This window comes from Ursus americanus, chromosome 20 (assembly GCF_024610735.1).
Source record: "Ursus americanus isolate L20-20 chromosome 20, mUrsAme1.1.p, whole genome shotgun sequence".
NCBI lineage: Eukaryota > Metazoa > Chordata > Mammalia > Carnivora > Ursidae > Ursus > Ursus americanus.
The window spans coordinates 26,199,630-26,219,590 of NC_142146.1; the positions used below are offsets into that span (position 1 = coordinate 26,199,630).

The 19,961-nt window shown below is 40.2% G+C and overlaps 1 protein-coding gene across 7 annotated transcripts in view; it reads right to left on the reverse strand.

Annotated features, from left to right (window-relative positions):
- The window catches only part of PLCL2 (phospholipase C like 2), a 185,877-nt gene that overhangs the window by 130,648 nt on the left and 35,268 nt on the right, over positions 1-19,961 (reverse strand). The window lies entirely within an intron of this gene.

Consider the following 19,961-nt stretch of genomic DNA (forward strand, 5'->3'; position numbering starts at 1 on the left):
TGAATTTGTACAGCCAAATAGCACTAACTACAAATTCTGCTTTTGCAGCCCATATTACCATAAAAAATGGACAGACCAAGGAAAACAAGGAAAGGAAGAAACAAAGAGGGAGGAATAAAACCCTTCATTCCAATGGGCTTTTCCTTTGACTTGGCACAGCCAACATGGCAGGACAAACAGGGTGGGCTGATTTCCCCTGGAAATCAGTACTAGGTTATAGATTGTGTCTACAACTATTAAGTTGTAAGTCCATGCCTCAGAGTTGTTTTTCCTACAACTTAAAGATATGTGCAAGGAAATACTATGCTCCAGATCTCCTATATATCCTGGTGCCAACCAAGTATCACGCTCACCCCAACTAAACCAGCATATGCCTATGGAGAGAAGGCCCTTTTCCAAAGGAGAACGGCAATGGACAGAGAGAAAATTCAGTAGAAACTCCAAAGTGATGATAACCATGAAACACCTTACTCTCGTCTTCATGCAAAGATGAAAATAAATACCTCAAAAATAAAATTGCTAAATTACCAAGTTTTTTTAAGAAGATACCATTAATTTAATATTATCCAAAAATGGGAGAGAAATAATGAGAATTCCAAAAATTCTTAAGTGAGAAGAGAAAAATTCAGTCTAGTTGTCTTATAAAACCATCAGCTGAAGTAATATTCATAAGTTGTGAATAACACAAAAGGATGCTACTAACATGAAATGAAGACAGATCTGGAAAACGCAGTCTTCAAGACATCACATATACTCACAGCTGATCCTACATAAACCAACTAGTAGAATGAGTGTCAAATCCAGATCTAACAAATATATATGCATTCAGATGCAACTTACAAATTACAAGAAACGTTGTTCTTTTTTTTTTTTTTTAAGATTTTATTTATTTATTTATTTATTTGAAGAGAAAGAGAGAGCACACACAAGTGGGGAGAGTGGCAGAAGGAGAGAGAAACCCTCAAGCACATTCCATGCTGTTGAGCATGGAGGCAGAGGCAGGGCTCCATCTCACGACCTCGAGATCATGACCTGAGCTGAAATCAAGAGCTAGACACTCAACTGACTGAGCCACCCAGGCGCCCCATGAGAGGTTTTTCTATATCAGAATTTACTCTAGGTCTTACACTATACAAGATGCTTTCATATCCAGATCTCATCTAATCCTTAAAATAACCTTATCAGGTAGGTATTATAAGTCTCCTGTTGCAAAGGAGAACACAGAGCCTGAAAACACTGGAGACTTGGCTAGGGTCAGTCAGGGAAAAAGTGGCAGTACCAGGCCTAGAACCTGGACACTCAGCCTCTAAGACCATGCCTTGCCTCTATAACGTCAGCAGATGTTAATTAAACTGCATTTTGGTGGAACAGTGAGAATGCAACCAGGTTATTCTGTCTGTTGACACAGAAAGACTGTATTTAAATTGTTTTTATAGAAAAAGAACTTTCATGTACTTCTTTCTAAGTGAGAGAAGCAAATGAGTAAAGGAAGACAAAAAAAGAACTAAAAAGAGATCAACCAAAAAATAATAAGCATCATTTAATTGTTTGTCTTTGATTGTACATATCTTTTTCTAACTTTAAGTCAGGTAAGTGTAGTCACCTGTTTCTGCACTGACATAGGTGCTAGAATGGATCTAAGTACAAACTAGACTCCTACCCTCAGAGACCTCGCGCGCCAGCCGAAGAGCCAATACAAATACAAAATCACCCAATAATTTCATGCACGTTAGAGTGAAAAAAGAAATGGCAATCCGGAGGAAGAAGGGAGTGCATCTCCCGGGGAAGGGGGCTCAGAGAGGAAGGCTCTGCTGAGGATGTGACACTGGGTGGGGGACTGGGAACTAGCCAAGAGGAAGAGAATTCCACACAGATGCATTAATGTAGGGATACAGGCCCTACACCACCCTCTGCAGACATGAAAGAGCGCAGGCTGCCTTGACCAGAATGGACACCTCAGAAAATGGAATCATCAAATGCACACTGGAGCTGAGAGAAAAAGGAGATAAAGATGGCTCCGAGATTTCTTGCTTGGGTCATAAACAATGCCATTCACGACACAGAACTACTGGGGGAGGAGGAGACTTAAGGAGCCAGTCTTCACATATGGGACATGCTGAGTTTCAGGAGCCTTCCACGTGGCATAAGAAAACAAGTGAATCAAGGTTAGGAGAGATGACGGGGTTCACAGATTGGAGAAGCAGTCACTCGGGGAGTTTCCAGAACTCTAGGTTTACGACTCTAGGTTCAACTTCTTAGAAATGAACAGAGGCTGACGAAGCCTGCATCAAAAGAAAAAAACACGGAACTATGGTAAAGCCCTAGGAGTTTAAGCAAACAGCACATTACAACGCTCTTATTTACAGCAGTTCTGATCAAAACAAGGAGATATGATCAGCAAAGGTCCTATTCATACATTTGTTGGACCGCAGATCTACAGATAGAATAAATAACAATTAGGAGACAGCTCAACACAGCTGTTCCCAGCACTGGCTCTTCCCTGCAGTCGTCGAGGGAGGGCCACTGCTTTCTCTCCACCGCAAGTATCCGTGCGCCCGGAACACTCCCTCAAATTTGGGGGTTCTTCCACCTACTCAGGAAGTCTTGCTTGTCTTCAGACTGAGGGACATAAATACAGGAACCCACGAGGTTACTTCCTCAAGTTAACTGGACAAATAATCAAAAGCATCCTCTGACCACATCCAATGTTTTTTAGGCAGAAAGAAAAGGGAATAAACAAGGAGCAGGTGCCACCGAGGAGCCCCGTTCCAGGTCCTGAGGGAGAACACACGCCAGGCGAAGTCTGGCTGGAAGAGCCCACCTCTAAACTCAGTCACGGGACCCTTCCGCGTCCTTGTGCTGGTTCCCCCCCACGGTATTTCTCCATCTGCAGAGAGAGGCCTCCACCTTCCTGACAGTCCCTGAGGCCCTACGGGAGGTAACCTGCAGGCCTTCCTCGGGGAGTCCAGAGACAAGTGTGGAAACAAAGTCAGCACTGGGGTTACAGGCCAGGCCCTACAGGCCAGTCAAGACGTGCACCAGTTACCCACTGGCCCCTCTGGATTCAAGCATGGAGCCCTGAGACTCATCCAGTTCCCGTGTCAGGAGACAGACAGCATTCCCCTCTCTTTACGCTTCGGGAAGCCTAGGTTCCCCCAATCCTCCAAGACTGGGGGACAGTGGGAATTGCTCCCCGCCTGCTCTCCCTCGTCAGAGAAACACCGCATCCGCGGCTACCAGAGGACGAAGGGATGTTGGCAGACGCATCTGCGTGCAGGGAAATCAGGACAAGCGCCAACGGCTGAGTTCAGAGTGGGGTTTGGGAGGCTTGTTTTTTTTTTTAAGTTAACGACTGCAGAGTGAGTCTGTATTCCAAGGCACATCCCAGGGTGTGTGACAACTGTACTGAGGTGCTCCGACTCTTGCCTGCTCGTCAGAAGCCCTTTCGGGATGTGAAATCCGTACTCTTCGTGCAGACAACGCCACAATGGTGCACTAAGCCCCGGTCTTCAGGAACCCGCCGGCGGGATCTGGACCCTCCGAGGCAAGTCCTGGTGAAGGGCAGTTTGGCTCGGGGTCCCCGCCGCCGGCACCGTCCTCAGTTCCCGCCAGCCCTTGCCGGCTTCACCACAGCCGGCCCCCGGCCTCTCGCTCCAAACCCTCCCATCTATTTCTTCCAAACCTGTCCCCCAAAGCCGACTGTCTCCAGCAGCAGCCCTCGCTCAAACCATTCACAGCTAACCTTGGGAAAATGTCTACAGGCACAGCCTCTACTCTCCCACCTCCTACTCGCTCCTCAGACTGTCACTCCATGCAAGTGGCTTTTCGTCAAGGTCACCCACAACCTCCGTCGCGCCGAGTGCAGTGTCTGAGTCCTCGGCTTATTTGATAATACTAATGATGCTATCATCCTGGGCTCACTGAGCGCTTCTTGGGGGCCAAGTACAAGGCTCCCAACTGTGCAGACTTCATCTAGCCTTCACTGCCAGCTGATGAAGTGGGTTTGACGATCACACCCCTTCTATAAATCAAACCTTTGAGAAGCAGAGTACCATGCACCCAGTGTCACACAGCCTGCGAGCAAGGCAGTTAGGCTCAGCTCCGGAGTCTAACTAAGCCCTCGGCCGCTCCAGCCTGCCGCTTCTCTGCCGCACCAGAATGCAGCCCTTCACCTGGCCGCACGCTTCCTCCCACTTCCTCCTTGGTCTCCACTGGGGCTGCTCTTTGTGTGCCCTTAAACACTGATGTCCCCAGGGGTCTGGCCTTGCCTCCTCATCCCTAGGGTGCTCTCATTCAGTCCCCGGCTTCAATTATTACGCAGAGTCAAAATCTGTCTAGAGCCAGTCTATTGGTTGGTCTCTCCAACTGGTCTACCGTCACCTCCGCAGGTGCCTCAGGTTCGATGCACTGTGCTCGCGTCACCCACCCAGTGTTGTAGTCGCCAGGCCTCTATCTGCCTATCCTGTGTGCTGTCACTGTCTCCCCGGCCCTAACACTGAGGCTAGTGGGTAGGAGGTGCTCCCTCAGCAATTATGAAATTCATTAATGTGGAGCCTTTGGCTGCCTCCCTAGACCTCGGTTTCTTCACTTGGAAAACAGACTTGGATCAGGGAATGGAAGTGTGTTACATCCTGTAAGCTCCCCTTTGAGAAAAGGTCTGTAGTCAAATAAGTGGAGACATGCAGCATGTTCTCTTCTTGGCAATTCACATTAGATAGCATATTAAAAGCTCTGTCAGTCTTTTACTGTTGTTTAATAAGGGTCTCTCCAACCTATCTGAGCACAGAATTCCCTCTTCCTGGAGTATCCCAGGCCCTCCAGAGTGAGTGGTGCTCCAAGGGGTGCATGCTTTGGCAAACACTAGACTGGTGATTCTCAACAGGGAACAATTTTTCTCCCAGAGGACATATGGCAAAGTCTGGAAACACTTTTAGCTAAGTGAGGAAGGTGAGGGAAAAGGAAGGGAAATGCAACCGATCAGGGATGTTGATCAGGATTCAACACCCTACAATATACAAGATAGCCCCCTCAACAAAGAATTACGAGCCTAAAATGTCAAGAGTGCCCAGGCTGAGAAACCCTAAGCTAGACTGATCTTTACTCCCAAGGTCCCCTCCAACTCTAAAGTTGCTGATGCTACCAAGCCACAAAGACTTAGTAAAATGTTCCAGATGTAGAGAATGGGACATCCCATTTAGAACAAAGGCTGCGGGGCACCTGGGTGGCTCAGTCAGTTGGGCATCTGCCTTTGGCTCGGGTCGTGATCCCGGGGTCCTGGGATCGAGGCCCGCGTTGGGCTCCCTGCTCAGTGGAGAGCCTGCTTCTCCCTCTCCCTCTCCCTCTGCCTTCCGCTCCCCTTGCTTCTACTCTCTCTCTCTGTCAAATGAATAAATAAAAAAAAAAAAAAGAACAAAGGCTGAGCCAAGATGCATTCCTTTTCAACAACTAAAGAGGGTTTGATAGAATGTTCGCTAACCATTCTTGCCCATTTTCATTCTTGATTTCAGTTGTTTATTTCATATGTTTTGCATTTTATAATATTTTATTTGCATGTGTTGACAGCATTACATGATGGGACAATTACTGGAAGAATTCATTTTGTTTGGTTACTTACTATCACAAAGCAAAATTAAAGGGAAACGTGACAGGAGACACCTTATTGTACAATCAAATGTCTTGCAAACATTCTGTGAAGGGTTAACCCTATTCTTTCTTACAGAGTACCTTTAAAGTGGTGCTAAAAGGGATGGTGGCTTTAACATTTCATCTCAACTCAAAGAAAAAACTTTTTCTGGGGGTGCCTGCCTGGCACAGACCGTTAAGCATCTGACTCTTGGTTTTGGCTCAGGTCATGGTATCAGGGTCATGAGGTCAAGCCCCGCAGGCTCCATGCTCAGTGTGGAGTCTGCTTCAGATACTCTCTCCCTCTCTCTCTCTCTCCCTTTCCCTCTGCTCTTCCCCCACTCACATGCACTCTCTCTCTAAAATAATAAATATTTTTTTAAAAAATTTCTGTGTCCAATTTTTTTTACTTCAGGAAAGAAGGAAAAGAAGAACAAATTGCTTTAATTTTTAATTTTAATAGACCAAGGATAAAATGAATAAAAACTACCAAAATGCAGTTTCGAATTGATTTTTTTCAGCTATTCTCCCATTCTCCCCTCACCTTAAAAGTTTTGATTATACATTATTTTCTTTGCTAGCATGAAAATCTGATCATTACAGTAAAACAAGTTTCATCTCCAAGCAGTTTCAGAGAGTATCTTTAAAATATTATTTATTCTTCCAAAGAAAAATCTCTGCAGTTAAGTAACAATATAGCAGTAATAATAAGGTTAACAATAATTAACATTTATTGAGTGCCTGGGAAGTGCTCTCCATACATGATCTCATTCTAATACTTACAGATGTAAGTAAATTACACCTAGAAGTATTCTACAGAGGAGGAAACTGAGGTTCGAGAAAGGAAGTTATTCTCCCAAAGTGACACTGCTAGGAACCTAGCGTCAGAGCCAGAAATCACATCTGTCTGATTCTAAAGTATTTGATGCTATAAATAATGGGCTTTTTCAAAATTTGTGAGCAATCTGAAGCTAGCTAAGTAGAAACACCAGCATTTCTTAATTCTGATAAGCATGGTAGTAAGATTTAGACTTAATTGTGATAAGCATGGCAGTAAGATTTAGATGCCCTGGAGAGGGTAATCAAAAGAAAATAATTTTAACTGTTTTCATCCAGATACTCTTCCTGCAAACTATTAAAGCACTTGAAACATTCAGTTTATAGAAGTGTGAGCCAACAGGTCACTTGTTTGTTTTGTGGACCTAAAACAATGACCTGGGCCACTTTAGAAAGCATTTGTCGATTCCTCAAAAAATTAAACACAGAGTTACCACATATGACCCATTAATTCCACTTCTAAGTATACGGCCAAAGAGAAATGAAAACACATGTCTACACAAATATACAAATGTTCACAGTGGCGTTATTCATAATAGCCAAAAGGTGGAAGTAACCCACATGGCCATCAGGTGATAAACAGACACACAAAATGGGGTAGGTCCATAGGACGAACAAGGACTGAGCCATAATAAAGAACGAAGTACTGATACTACCTGCTACTTGCATGCAAGTACCTGCAAAACAATATATTAAGTGAAACGTGCCGGTTGCAAAAGACCACATAGCCTCTGATTCCATTTATATGAGCTGTCCAAAATAGGCAATTTAAAGAGATAGAAAGTAAATTTGTGGTCACCAGGCGCTGGGAGTGACTGCTAATGGGCAAGGTGTTTCTTTTGAGCGAGATAAAAATGTTCTAGATACCGGTGACAGTTGTACAACTGTGAATATACTAAAAACCCATGAAATGTACACTTTAAAAGGGTACATTTTCTGGTAGGGGAATTACATCTCAATAAAAAAACAAAAAAGGCACAGTGGCTAACTGCAAGAAACAAAATGAACAATGCAGCTCATGTTTATAACTTGAATCGGTTAAGATAAACAGGTGTGCCAACAAGACATACTGATCAACTGTACGACTTAGGTCACTCAAACTAAATAACAAAGACAAGAACAAAAATCTATACTCTGTAGATTTAAATTCCATATACGTGAAGTAAAGCTGAACAAAATCTAAAGTTCGGATACCTTACTAGGTATCTTCTAATACCTAGTAAGAACGATTGCTTCCAGTGAAGCACTGACGTACACTGACAGCGCCGGTAAAGCACCTTCTATCCCACTGGGAAACAGCAATGGCCCTTACAGAGCCGAGGTGGAAATCTATCGTCCTTCACTCTCTGTGCCAAAGCCCCTGAACCGGCAACAATCAGAGGGTGACTGAAGGTTATGGAAAAGTTAACTTGTTCGCACAGCTGATGGTTCCAATGCCTGGAATGCTAAAATCCTAGACTTCTCATTTAGAGCCCACGCTTCTTGTTAAAGATATTCTATGACCTAAGAGCCTTTTGTGTTCTTTTGAATACAAAGAAAAAGATTGTCCTGAAGGTCTAATAGAAAGTGATTAAAAGAGAGGGGTACACAGAATATGGTTTCTAGTCCTTTCTGAGTAAGCCACAAAAACTAAGGATGAAACTTGAAAATGCATTATTTGACCCAGGAAGCTTTCCTGTAACTCCACTATTTTAAAGGTCTAGATAATTCAAGTCATATAGGTCTTCACTCCATAGTCTTCATCTAACAGCCCCTATGTTTATTCATTCATTTACTGTTACTTGAGCACCTACTGTGTGCCAGGCACCATGCCTAGTGCTAGGGGTACAAAGGTGAATAAAAACAGAAGTTGTCTTTGCATTAAAGTGTTCTTAGACTGGTGGGCAAGACAGTCACCAACCAAGTAATAACACACATAAAAGTGTACAATGAACACTATTTATTTAGAAGTTAGATAAGTTCTAGAAAAGTTGCACCTTGCAGCAATGGTTAGGATTTGCTAAGTTTTATCTTATTTATTGCCATGCAAGGGAATCTTACTAAAAGAAGACACTAGATCTTACATTACATTTTTATTACATTAACTTGGAAAATTTTTTACATTAATTTTTATTTTTATTACATTAACTTGGAAAAATCAATAAAATTGCTCCAGATATGCCTATAGACTCTAGAGGAACATGGAAAACATGTAAGAAAACCAAATGTTGCGATAGCAAATGTATAAGCAATAAAGGGTATATCCATTCATAAATTTCAGTGAAAAAGATTCATCAAGAAAGGTTTAGTGCGAGACAGAGTTTAAATTAAGCAGTTTCTGTTTCAAGTCGATAGCAGCCTATAAAACCAAAGCGAGATTGTCAGGGACACAGTGAAAATGGCAGAGTAGTAAATTCCAAAAGTTCACTGCTCCATAAAAGCACCAAATAAACTGGCACAGCCGTCAAAATCAACTTTTTTGGAATTGTGGAAACAACCAAAACATTGCAGCAACCAGAGGAACATTTAATAAAAAAACAGCTACATCTCAGTAGGAAAAGCCAGCCACCTCACAGTATTATAACTTACCCTGGCCCGGTCCCTTGCTCCCCAGCTCAGTGAAGGGCCTTGAAGACAAAAGCCCATATTCCCTGTATGGACACCATCACCAGAAGAAGCAGAATGGAGTTTGTTCTGAAAGAACTGGGTTGTTTGTTTTGATCTGCCTCATGACGTTAGCTTGAAGGGCATTACCAACCACATCTCTCCTAATGTGGAACTCTACCAACACTGAGCTGGCTGCCCCAGGGGGTTGTCAAAAGCACTTGAAAGCAAATATATTAATAGCTGGTGCCTGAGGCAATAAGCAACTATTGAGGTAAACAAGAAACTGGCCAAAAAGCTTGGGAGGAAAATTTGGGGAATGAGATGCTTTGTCCAACAAATGCTTTAAAAAGACCAGACATAGAGGGGTTATTATAGCTGAGTGGTAGAGCACTTGACCAAAAAGATCAGACAGATTCCTGGGAATCTAGACAGTCATGTGCATGCATGGGCCTAAGTACATGCTCAAGAAAGCCCTGAGATAACTGCAAACTCTCACCTCTGGCTGACTCGCCTCTGGGTGGCACCTTCTGTGCATACAGGAGGTGAAGGCTAAGGCAGAGCTGTCAATGTCAATCCAAACACCAGCTAAACACTAAGCTAACAGAACGGAGATAGTGACGGCCACACATGACAAAGAATACAGACATAACAAAATTAGTACAGAAAAGTCACAAAACAAGCAACAGCAGCTACAAGAAGCAGCAACAAACCCTGGGGACTAAGAAGAATCTGATTTTCAAACTTGCCACATTAGTATATTAAAAATGTCCCATTTTCCACAAAAAGATTTCACAGCATGTAAAGAAATAAGAAAATATGGCTCATATACAAGGAGGGGAAAAGTCATTAATAGAAACTGTCCCTGAGGAAGCACACACATTGGCCTTATTAGATGAAGACTTTAAGTCAACTATTTTAAATATGCTCCAAGAGCTAAAGGGAACCATGTACAAAGAACTAAAGGAAATCACAAAAATGATGTCTCACCCAATAGAGATTATCAGTAAGTAGATAGGAATGATGTTTTTTAAAGGAACCAAGCAGAAATTCTGGGTTTGTAAAGCACAATAACTAAATGAAATTTTCACTGAGCAAGCAGAAGAAAGAATCAGCAAGCCTAAAGATAGGTCAATTGATACCACCCAGTCTGAGGAGCAGAAAGGAAAAGAGAATGAAGAAAAATGGACACTAAGAAACCCCTAGCTATCACCAGTCCCACCAACATACACATAATGGGAATCCTGGAAGGACAGGAAAGAGAAAAAAGAGCAGTAAGGTTTTAAGAAATAATGGCTGAAAACTCCTCAAATGCAATGAAAAATAAGAACTGATGTTTACTTAAGGCCAAAACTAACATAAGTGGTTGCGTGAGGCAACTCAACTAGCCCCATGCCACTGGGTACTTCTGACATAGGGAGAGTGAGAGCATTTAAGAAAACAGAATTACTTGGGAACAGAAGTCCAATGAGAGGTTAGTGCTGTGATGAGTCTAACAGCACTCTCTGCTGAAGATCCTTCGGATAATAGGAGGCAGCACAGAGAAATCCAGGCCTCCATCCACGCACCCTCGGCCCCCCTCACTCACCGGCCTCTGGGCTTCTGCTGTCCTGGAGTGCTCCCGCTCCCTTCACAGCCGTGAGCCGCCTTGTCCTCCCTGCTCCTCACAACCAGGTTTCCTGATGTCACACACGCACCCTCACAGGCCAGCTCCCTGCCCCCACACCTACTTCCAAATCACCAGAGTGGTGAGCGGCCACTGTTGGGGGCCGAGGTTCGGCTGATCCCTCCAGCAAGGGACAAAGGGCTGAGATGCCCTTCTACATGCTGCAGGGAGTCTGACCCGCCCTGGCCAGTGGGGGAGGCCCACACAAGTCACATTTCAATCACCGGCTGGACAAGGGGCAGGAGGTGAGCTGAATTTAAGTGCCTAAAACATTTTATTATACTTAGTAATCTTTTAAATCTATTCTTAGAGGCAGTTATATTTTAAATATAATAGGGTTACTATTTCCTCCAATAAACCCTTTTCTACTTTTATAGCAGGTATCAATAGGGAAATCAGGGCTCCATATGCAAATTTTACCTCCAGAAGCTTTTTGTTTGTCCAAAGTATTAATGGATGCTTTGATGGAGGAGGGATGAAAGAGACGGTCTTTAATTAAATCCCAAAATTTGATTACTTCTTTTGAGGTAGCATATTTAGCTGTCTCTACAAAGATTTTTTTTCCCCTAAAACATAATATGTTCATTTCAATTATCGTGGGCTAAGAAAGGAATCTACACTCATTTATAGATAGATTTTCCTATTGACAGAAATATACTGTCAGGATACATTTCAATAGCGTCTATTACCAAAGTTTCTAAGCCCTCTCTTACACATATTACACCATTAACAAATACATACATGGGAAGATTACCCAAATACCAGCCTCCTCCATAGCCATCTTTGGTGGAATTAGAAAATCTTAAGAATGATTTCTTTTGACCAAGGAAAGAATCTCTTATGAGAGTTGAGACACAATGCATTATCTAAGACAGTTCTATCTGGTTAGAGAAGCATGAAGAGATTTCAAATCTTTAAAGTTACCATTTTTTGACCATTTCAAAATTTCAGAATTCTTTTAAAATTTTGAGGGGAGTTATACACTTAAAATAGGTTTCAATTTAGCATTTCTATTACAAACTCAAAAACTGCAGTGCTGAATTCTGAATACTAAAATTCTGCCTAAGTTTTAACATAACAAAAACTGCACAGCCAAATTCTATTCTAGCAGTAAAGATTCTGCTTTGCAGGAATTAATTTTATACATTCATAACCATTAAAAAGCATGAATTTTCCTCTTCCCCACCACAGATTAAAAATAGCTTTTGTTGTATCACATTCTTTTCAAATAGTTGCATGCAACTCTCTCTTTTTTTGTCCTGCTAAAAATATGTACAACTTAACCAACCTACTAAAATCAAAGCAACTTCAACTTTTTCCCCCCATAGCTACCAGTTTCCTGGATGAGATTCTTCCACACAGCTATCTTAGTATTTCCTGTGTCCCTACATAAATAGAAAATAGTTCTATTTGGACTCTTCATAATCAAAAATCTCTCTTGATGACTGCCTAATTAATAGAGGCAGTGTAAAGATCATGCTAAAATGATCTGCACCTGTCTTTAGAGAACATTTTTGCACTTGCATATGAAAATGAACAGTGATATTCTGGGAATTTAGAACTTTATTCTTTCAAAGATTGTCATGTTCCTATTTCACATTTTTTTCCTAAAATACAGGCAGCAGTGCACCTCCTATTTTCCTCATCCACATCCTCACCCAGCCTTTGAGTAATTCTGAGAACATGGTGAAATAGGATCTCCTCTTAGGGAAATTGGATGCTGTTTTCCTCAAAAGATTGTTTTTAGCTCATGTGTTCAATGATTTTACCATTTACTAGATATTTCATCAGCTTGCCAAGAATGGCTATGACAGTCACCAACTTACAGTCCTCCGTAAGCAGGTAAATCACATTTCCAATATACCAGTCCCTTGACCCCTTGGTCACTACATTTAAAGCTTTCTTATATGATAAAGACAGATGATTACAAATAAAACAATCTACTTAGCACAAGAAAGATTCTCTACCAAGGCAAATTCATTGTGGAATTATCCATTTTTAAAGATATGATATGGCTCAGTCAATTAAGCATCTAACTCTTGATTTCAGCTCAGGTCCTGATCTTGGGGTCATGGTATCGATCCCTGCATCCAGCCCCACGAGCTTAGTGTGGAATCTGTGTGAGATTCTCTCTCCTCTCCCTCTGCCCCTCCCCCCACTTGTATGTGATGTCTCTCTCTCTACAAAATACATAAACAAACAAACAAACAAACAAATATATGTGTATGATTAAAATAGCTACCTACAAGGTAGCCAGTATTTGTTGTTATATACACAGATATAAGAAGCAGAGGACCTGGCCCCCTGCCCTTGGAAAAACTCATCATATGGGCTAGATTCACAAATACAATAAAACATGTAATGCTTAAAAATGCTTTTAAGTAAAAATGTTAAGCACCTTCTTTTTTTAATGGCTCTGACCCATTTTGTTCTTCTCAATGAAATTTCTAGTTCAAACTTTAATTGAAAGTGAGATATAATTTTAATGACAATTACCACACTAAATTTCTTCCACATGGCAAGGATAAAGGAAAACTCCAAACAGGATAACAAAATATATTTATAGATTATAATCTGATGCTGAGGAACTGATATTCAAAACATTCTATTGTATTCTCATGTGGTGATTATAACACAGTGGTTATCAATACAGTAAACTCTTATTTATTCACAGTAGTTGAGGAACTGGGTGGCCTCCAGTTAAATAAGTAAATCTATTTTAATTATAAATAAAAACACCACACAAGCATCAGCACTCCTGCATTCTGTGAACACATTCTCCCTATAAGGCTGGCCCTCTATACCCCACCAATGGCCAAGCCTGTGGGCAAGAGCCACTTACAAAGCTCACGGCACATGTCTCTTGCTCTCTTGCGTGCGCGCACTCTCTAATCTACGTATCTGTTTCTTAAACTTCTGGTTGATCTTTCCAGTTGTTCATTTTCTCAATAAACATAAGTTTATTGTATAATCATATTAAAAAATAAAATTAACTTATATTTATGTAGAATACCCTAGGAGTTAATACAATGCTGTCTCTTATTCATCGATAAAAGAACATACAAGCATTAACATTATATCTAATAAACGCAGTTTTAAAAAGTTAAACAATATTCTTTTTTTTTTTAAGATTTTATTTATTTATTTGACATAGAGACAGCCAGTGAGAGAGACAGCCAGTGAGAGAGAGACAAGCAGGGGGAGTGGGAGAGGAAGAAGCAGGCTTCCAGCAGAGGGGCCTGATGTGGGGCTCGATCCCATAACGCCGGGATCATGCCCTGAGCCGAAGGCAGAAGCTTAACAACTGAGCCACCCAGGCGCCCCTAAAAAGTTAAACAATATTCTAATGCCATGAAGTAACATCCTCATTGGCCTTCTAAATAACAAGCCTTTGCAGAATCTGGAATCCATTATTAGGTGACTCAAAGATCCATTGTCACATTTACATGCTATTGTATGGAAGATGTTTTTTTCAGGTAATAAACTACAGAGTACCATTAACAAAGCATTATGGACAAATTATTTTAGTTTGTTTAAAAACACACAGGCGCTTTGTCTCACTGACTTTTCACCCTCAGAGACAGTGAAGGAAATAAACTGGGTTCTGGTGATAAAGTTTTAGACTGATACCATATACATGGCACATGTGGTATTATTTATTTCCTAATTTGCCTGAATGAATTTCCAATTGTTTTGTCTATATTTATGCCACACTTCCAGAAAATACCATTCTGAAGTCCATATTCACAGAATCTTTGGATTGAGGATTCCCAGGAAAGAACATTTATTCCTGCACTGCTACCTGAGGTAACTCTTCCTCATTCTGGGGGAAACCTCTCCAGGAAAAGATGCCCACTCAACCAACTCCAAAACAGGTTAGTCAGAAAAAGGCATGTATTTTTTATAATCCAAATCTGCAAGCCACAGAATGAATACTCTAAAGGAAGACTAAATATTAAAGCATATAACTTTAAAAGTCAGAAAAATAGCAAAAATAAATAATAAATAAATAAATAAACTCAAAGAAGAAAAGAAAAAGAAATAATAAGGATAAAGGAAGTAAAGAGAAAAGCAGAAACTAATTTCACAGAAAAGGGATACAAAACAGCAACAGAGATCAGCAAATATTTTTCGAAAAGATTATGAAACTGATAAACCATGGCAAGCCTGAGAAAAAAGAAAGAACAAATAAAAAATACTAGTAATGAAAAGAAGGACATAACTACATATGCAGTGGATTACAAAAAGGTGGGAGAATATGATGAACATTATTTCAATAAAATTGAAAACTTAGGGGGAAAAGCCCCAGCACCTTTACTGCACAACGTCTTATTAAAATGTTACTTAGTAATTTAAATTCTGGCTCCAAATGAGTAAATTCAGGTTTGGGATTCAAAGAAATAAAACTGAAAATTTTATCTACAATATCTCATACTAGGTATTGTGATTTGTAAATGTTCTGAATTTAAGAATGATGTCTACATCTTCTTAAGTTATTTACCTAATCCAGAGTTTTCCTCCAGTATCTCTGTTTAACTTTTGGGATTAATTAATAAAAGTTTCTAGATGTTGCCAAGTGTAAATGATTATAATTTGATAACTTTCTAAAACAGCTCAATGACCCTTGTACTTCCATATTTAATATTAACTTTGAGCTGCCATATAACTGCCTTAATCCGGGCCTAGGTAAGTGCTAGAACAATAAAGTCAAAGCATTACAGAGCTAGAAGGCATTTCACCCCTTACTTTACAGATAGAAAACTGAGACCCAATGAAGCGAAGTAACTTGCCCAGGTTGTCATATTAACTATGTCTTTTTCCTCCAACACAGAAAGTCATGGATAATTCTGTACTCAGTGGAACATAATTCTGCCCCATTACCTTCACTAGTAACGTAATAGGAAGCTATTGCCCCCCTCCCCCGCCCCACGCACATCTCTCTGTGGAGCACCAGGCAGAATCAGCCCAGTCATTACCATTACGGGGAGTTTTCATACGTTATCTAAAAGACTGTTTTCTGCACAAAATAATTTCCATTATTTTAACACTTTTCTCCTTTTATCTTCCTGGTTTAAATGCCTTGTTGACTGTAAAGTTCCTGGTGACAATTTGCTCTTCCTAGCACAATCTTATAGTCTTACTTTAGCTTCTCAGATCAAGGGTAGGAGACTGTGTTGAACAGTGCTCTTTGATTCTGCAGTTACACAAAAGTTATATAAAAAGTCAGTAACACAAATAGGTTAAAAGGAGCATAATCAGGCAATCATCCTAAAGCTTTTTCTACATAGTACTAAATTTTCAAATCATGAGACATTTAAATGATTCACATAAGAAAATCGGAATTTGGCCCTGTAGAATCAAAATATCAAGATGCAGTTTCCTCCTCTGCATGAATTCTCAAGATGACTGCTACTATGTCCCTCCTGCTGGATGGTCTTTTTCCATGTGGCCTTGTACTGCCCCGTCAAAAAGCGGGGGTCTCATTCCCCTCTCCTGTATCTGGGCCGGCCCATGACTCACTAAAACAATGCAGCAGAGGTGATTTGGCGTGGCCTCAGAGCTAGGTCAAGAGACCATGAAGGTTCCACCTGGTTCTCTTAGGCAGCTTGCTCTGGGGAACATTCACCTACCTGAGACCATCACATTGGGAGGGCCACACACAGGCACTCAGCTGAGCCCAACCTTCCCATTACCCACACCAGAATGCTCAATATGGGAGTAAGCCAACTCCCAAGTGGAGCCCCGGCTGTTTAAGTCACCCGGTCACTCAAGCCTTCCCGACTGAGGCCCGGACGCTGGAGAGCAAAGACAGACACTCTGGATGTGTCTTGTCCAAAGTGCGGACCCAAAGAATCCATGATCTCAATAAAATGGTTATTGTTCACGACGCTAAGTTTAAGGCAGTCTGTGATACAGATACAGCTGCAGATGACCAGAAGGGCATGTTTGGGCCAAAAACAAAACCAAAAATACTAAAAAATCTACAATATCATTGAGTGTAACTTTAGGACTAATTCTTGTATTTATTAACTAGGTAGCCAGATAAACCAGAAGGTTAAAAAGGCCCTTCAGACTGAAAGGAAGATCAATGTACTTGCCCACAGAGGATGTATGTCCTTAACAAAATGGGACTGTAGCCTATGCACATCCGGATTGTGAAGGACTGAAAAGGGCTAAGTACCAGGAAAAGGCTCAGGCAGGGAAGGAAGAGCCTTTTATAGCATAGCTATCTCATTCTCCAGTCACTGCCAGGCAACCTACTAAGGAAACTAGGAGTCTCCAAGGGGCTCCTAAGACAAAGCACACAAGCAAGGGGAGAGGGGAGATAAAGAACACACATGTGGCTCCTTTACCCTTTGAGGTACAGGATGACACGCGGCTAATGTATGACCACAAAAGACAGACGAGAGCCTAAGATATGATTTACCATACAGACCTGAACACCAACGACGGAAAATCAAGTGTGTTAACTATCTTTACCTTTTATCCTTCAAAATACTTTCGATAATATATTTATATTCTAAGTCTCTTCAAGCACTTGGCGTCAAAATAGCTCCAACATTCATCATTAACAATTAGGACTTTAACTACAAAGACGATAGAGTTACAGGAAGCGCATTCATTTGATGCCATAATATCACTGACTCTTTATATAGATGGTATTAATTTTCTTCTTTTAGACCGGATGCTCTTGGTGGTAAATTATTCCTGGAGTTTTAATAGTAACAAATTTGAATGCCAAGCTTCAAATATATTTTTCCACCAGAAATAGTGCCGGGAGAGACTCTGTCCCTCTTGACCATTTCTCCACCCCACAAACCATTTTGTTTCCCTTCCTCAGTGCTTTAGGAAAGATCTTTACAGCGGATATATGAATTTGTTCACTACGGAACCCATTAGCTTCAGCAAAACCTATAAAAGCAAGGGCTATTATGTTTTCTTAATCAAAATAAGTGAGAAACAACGAGCTCAAAAGCAAAGTATTTGGCTGTTGTTTTAAAAAGCTGAGTAATCTTTCCTTCCATATTCCACATCCTTCCTCCAATCTGTCTATTCCCTAGTATGGCAGGCCTAGACACATCTGAGGAAGGACATGGAATATGGAATGAAAGCACAAAGCAGCAACCACAACAGTAACAAAAACCCTTTCAGTCAGATCACAACACAAATACTTTTCAAGATTAGAGCCCCTTACTAAGCCTGCTTTGATTTAATTAATTAAAAATAATGAAATATGTACTGAAAGTTTCAGAGATGCTAACAGCAAATACATGCTGACTTTCTCTATGTTAGGTTCTGGCTAAATATTAGCATAAAGTAAATGTGTGGATGTTAATACTGAGAACTCTCATCTTCAAACTAAAAAAGGCAAGGTAAGAATAAATATGAAGATTTCAATGAAGTCTTAAGCAACTTCTAGGTCTTAAATCAAAAGCATTAACCTCATAGAAGAATTTTCACTAGTATTATGCATTGTTTCGTTTATGTCAATTTTCCTTTACCACATTATAAAAGATGTTTTCATTGATTCATTCTAACATCTAGTAATACAGCTTTGTATACAGATGAAATCTTTGTTTTTTAAATTTAAAGTATTGCTTAAAATTTTAAGTGATAGTTTACGAATCTATCTTTAAATGTATTTTAAATTTTTAATCATTCACTTCTATTACAATGTAATTTTATAAAAACTAAGATTTACCAACCTATATTTTTTAAAAAGTATTTTATTTTTAATACCACAAATTCTAGACCAGTAAAACTTGGACCACCAAGAGAAAAAAACTTGAAAAATCTAATTTAATTTATCTTGGAAATACACTAATACACTAATTAATAGGCTCACAATTAAATTCAACATACTAAAATTAATGATGGGTGAACTTAAGGAATATATCCTTTGAAAACCCATCTTTCTCCTATATAATATTAGTGTTTAAGAAAATTTAATTGAACTAGTATGCTTCCCCTAGTCTCTCCCCTCACTGTTATATATATTTCTCCAGACACATACACAAAATGCACTTTATTATCCTCATGAAAACTTTATAGGCTATATTAAGATCTATGTTATAGTTACCTTAATTTTCTCTCCAACTACTTTCTCCCAAACTCAAAACTAAAACAAAAAACTTCTCATAAATAATGTGTACACCAAAAGTTCCACATTAAGGGGCACCTAGCTGGCTCAGTCAGTAGAGCATGTTGACTCTTGATCTCAGGGTCATGAGTTCAAGTCCCATGTTGGGTTCTAGTAGAGCTTACTTTAAAAATAAATAAATGAATAGATAGATAAATTTAAAAATTCCACATTAAAATTCAGGCATTCTATTCAAAATGATTATGAGTTTTGTTGTTTTTTAGCAATGTAATCATGAAAATGCCTTCATGAAAGCTTAATTACATATGTACAAATATATTTATAATATTCCTATTCTGTAAGTAATTGGATTTAATTCCATGTTCTCAAAGCAAAGTCACTTTACATTTCTCAAAACCTTTGACTAAATTTAAACATTTATTTTCCTTACAACCAAATCAAAATGATATTAAATATAGCAGAAAGCAATAAACCATTAAAATATTAATTAGTTTACTAATCATAACAGAATTTCAGCAATAATCTGATAATATGATTTCTTAAAGATTTATTATTTATTTATCTTAGAGAGAGAGCGCACAGGGTGAGGGACAGAGGGAGAGAGAGAATCTCAAGCAGACTCCGTGCTGAGCAGGGAGCCCAATGGAAGGATTGATCCCAGGACGCTGAGATCATGACCTGAGTCAAAATCAAGAGTCGGAGGCTTAACTGACTGAGCCACCCAGGTACCCCTATTTATTTATTTCAGAGAGAGAGAGAGAAAGCATGAGCAGGAGGGGCAGAAGGCGAGGGAAGGAGAATTTCAAGCAGACTGCATGCTGGGTATGGAGCTAAATATGGGGCTCTATCTCACGACACTGAGATCACAACGGAGCCAAAACCAAGAACCGGATGCTGCCACCCAGGCACCCCAAATCTGATAATATGATTAAGAAAAATTTTACATCACATCCCATACTAGGCAGGCATCCTATTTGCTCAGTGAAGACATTTAGTAACCCCACAGAATAATCTTAGAAGCTAAAGTATATAGCATACCCCTACAATCAAAATTTTAATTAATGAGTGAGAAGTGACCCCCGAGAAGGGCTGGGCATGCTAAGCAAAGGGGAGGAAGAGAATTTCTGGGTTAGGACACAGCATAAAAACCAC